A 3,363-nucleotide genomic window follows, 5' to 3' on the forward strand; every position below is an offset into this window, starting at 1 on the left:
GGGGGGGGCGGGAAGTAGGGTACGTTGCATCGCCGCTGCGGGGTATTTAAAAAAGAAAAAAGGAAAAGCAGTTACAGGCCTCTGTGTTTTAAACTCAGTGAAAATACGCATAGAAGAAGGCGTTTCTGCCGGGCTCGTCCCGAACAGCCGACGGCGGGGCTGATGGAGGACGGGCAGCGAGCAGGGCCGGCGGAGCGGCGGAGCGGCGGACGGGGGGGAAATGTGCCGGATCCTCGGCGTTTCTGGAGTGTCCACATTGTCCGTTGAAGAGCACTGACCCTGCCTCGGCACAAAGGGAGGCTCGTCCCACACGTCCACCTCCCCCCTCTTTTCCTCCTCCTCCTCCTCCTTCTTCTTCTTCACTGGAAAACGACACTTTTCACGGGACATTTACGTACTTTTCGCGTATCTACGAGGGGCGGCTGAATGCGTGTGTCGATATTACCTGGCGGCTGGCCGTCGATGCTGCAATTCCGCGTCGTAATCCCAAGGTACCGACAAAAAGTATATCCTCACACGGCCGTCTGCTCGCTCCCGTGTCCTTGCTATTTAACTGGAGGTAGCAGCAGAAAAGCGATTACAGAAAAACTGAGGCAGCCCCGGACCGCCTCCATGCGCGCTCCCGACCTGCGCGCACTGCTCGTGCACGTGGGGCTGCATTGGAGAAGAAGCCTGCGCCGAGGCCAGGGCAATCATGGCCCAATGAGTTAATTAAAATACTAAAAATAAAAGGCAACAACGCTGCCCCTGTCACAGATACATCGGCATTGTCTATAAAATGCACGCAGGGGACGCAGCTAGAAATTCTGGGGTCCATATGTGCAGGAAATGTAAGCCCCCCCTTCATTTTCTTCCCTTCCCATGTTCCAGTGCACAGAGCATAGAGGGGGCAGTAAGGGTTCATGGTTAATGTTTATCATTAAGAAGTGCAATCTCTGGCTTCTTTCTCATTTGCACACAATCACAGTGTGAAGTGGGTGTGTATGTCAGTTTCAGAAAGTTAAAGAAATGGCCACATCAGACAGACGTAGGGGAGTGGGCTCCTGAAGCTATCCAATCATCCGACAGCCCTCTCCGACGGAGTATAAAGGCTGCCTGTCAGATGAAACGGCTTGAGGAAACCTTTGACCCCACACCTTCCTGACGTTGAAATTTCACAAGGCTGCGTTTCATTCTTACTACATACCAATAATAATAATACTTCATAATTCTCAATGCAGCACCTGTTGAGTGTGACGCTGTGAATGTCTTCCAGGAGACACTGAATGTGTGCCCTTATCTCCTTATTTGAACAATATTGCATCCCCCTCCCTTTTTTGACATCCATCTTTTCTCCTTGCCTTTGAGTGTGACAGGTTTTTTCTTTTCTTTCTTTTTTTTTTACCTCCTGATGCCGTTGGGCAACATGCCACAGGAACTAGTTCTCTTCTAGCACAACCTGGCTCTTATTCGCTCACAGGATTTAATGCATGGTCTCCCTAACACACAACTTGCCACGCTATCGTGGCAGACCTTTTCTGTTAATCCATTCCCTACCCGTGGTAGCGCACAGTGAAGCTCTTTGCTTGACAGAATTGGATGGAACTGTCAAAGCACAATGGAGGAAATCTGAACTTCTCTGCCTTATAATGACCGAGCAGCAGACAGTTATCCTGACTGAAATACAACGCTTGGGTCGCTGGTTCTCTTGATTTCAGTAGAATGGTCCTAAGATGGTAAATGTGAAGTACCGTGAGCAGCAAACCCCCTCCATCTTAAGGTATTATTTTAGTAGGAAGGGGTTGAAAACATGTGGCATGTTAAATCGTCACAGGTGTAAATATAATTAAACTTCATGTTGTGGGCTTTTGTCTAAATAAAGCAGTTAATTCACATAAGGCTTCATATGGATATAAAAGTTAGTTCATTGTGAATAAGTTAGTTCTTTGTTCGACTGACTGACTTTTGAACCGATCACATCATGTTTTAATTTAGCCTTCCAACTGGTTCTTAAAATCTGACACAGTCAATCAGAATGAGGAATTGCCATGAAAGTGAAACGGGTGATGCTTACACACTCACCCTCCCTACACCAGGACACAGTGCTGTCCCACTGTAAAACCATTACAGCTTTTTAGTGCTCCCTGTTTAATTTTTTTAGCCCTTTATGCACACTTTCCATTAGGTCCACACGTCTGCAGACTTCGCTCCAGGGAATAACCCACAATTCATAGCACTGTGACGTTGAAGCGGCGATGACAGTGTAATTCAGCATCGTAAAAAGTTGGCAACAAGAATATTTCTTATTAAGTATAAACACACATGTTGCTAACTTTGTGATGGGTTTTTGGTCCAACGGTTCTGTTAAGCTTATAAACAGGGAGCGAACAATAAACACTCCCCAGTTCATCAAATATCTGCCTCACACTAAACTGTCCACAGTAATTTCTTTGTTCAGATAACTTGATTTTACAAAGTGTTTTCTCTTCCCTCGCTCTCTCCTGCGCTCCTGCCAAGCTCACGTCTTACGGGACAGATGGTTTGAGATGGGAAAGATTCCCAAGTTTATGACTTGTGAGCGTTCACGTCATCTGACAACTCTAGAAGGTTGTAAAATTGCAGATTTGGGAGTGTGAGGGTTAGAAATGCTGTGCATTTACCATATAACAAGGCATCTAGATTTGTTTGGTATTCAGGCACTTCAATATCATTAGGTACAAACTCGGATATATCAGAGTTTTCAGAAAGAAGATGTGCACAGAGCCCTAAATGAAATGATGAAAATCATTAGCTTTGAGGACGTGTGGAAACAAACAGCAACAGATCTATGTGGCGCCAATTCACGTGAAGATGTGTCCGCTGGAGTTGAAAATGTCTCAAGTGGTTCGGAGAATTGGAGCTTTATTCTGAGACTTTGGCTCCACTTCACGGTCGTACAGAAGCAACAGGAGCAAAAAGCACAGGAAGGTCTGGGGCAATAAACTAATGGAGTTTAAGTCAAAAAAAAAGAAAGAATAAGATCTAAGCTCGAAGGTCCACTTACCCGCTGTGAATCATGTGATATTACTGAAGAAGACCATAAATCTTAAAAGCTCCAAAAACCTAGAGGATTATTCAGTTACACATCACTGCTCCAAAAGTTCCAGAATTAACTTCAATGCTTAAAACTGGAGGTTTTGAAGTAAGTCAAAGAAAATGTGAGGCAGTGAGTTAAGATGTTTTTGTCAAACTACTTTTCTACCATGTCTGGTATGAAAATTTGCTTTGTGTTAAAACTGAACAAGGGCCAAGCTGCCTCCTCAGACTGGTACATGACGGTGCCAGTGTGGCCTCAGAAAGAGGAAGTGAAACTCCTCCGTCGCCAAGGTTATTTTTGATTCTTCT

General features: G+C 45.3%; 1 protein-coding gene and 1 long non-coding RNA gene across 2 annotated transcripts in view; one reads left to right on the forward strand and one right to left on the reverse strand.

Annotated features, from left to right (window-relative positions):
* Positions 1-604, reverse strand: part of LOC111644511 (ubiquitin-conjugating enzyme E2 E2) — a 26,848-nt gene extending 26,244 nt beyond the window's left edge. Inside the window, exon 1 of the mRNA XM_023393403.2 lies at positions 446-604. The gene's annotated coding sequence lies outside the window, so the exon portion shown is untranslated. The remainder of the gene's footprint in view (positions 1-445) is intronic.
* Positions 1-3,363, forward strand: part of LOC147817597 (uncharacterized) — a 31,752-nt gene that overhangs the window by 25,456 nt on the left and 2,933 nt on the right. The window lies entirely within an intron of this gene.

Source organism: Seriola lalandi, unplaced genomic scaffold (genome assembly GCF_002814215.2).
Source record: "Seriola lalandi dorsalis isolate HSWRI2012SDOR001 ecotype SW California unplaced genomic scaffold, Sedor1 jcf7180002054934, whole genome shotgun sequence".
In the NCBI taxonomy this organism is placed as follows: Eukaryota; Metazoa; Chordata; class Actinopteri; order Carangiformes; family Carangidae; genus Seriola; species Seriola lalandi.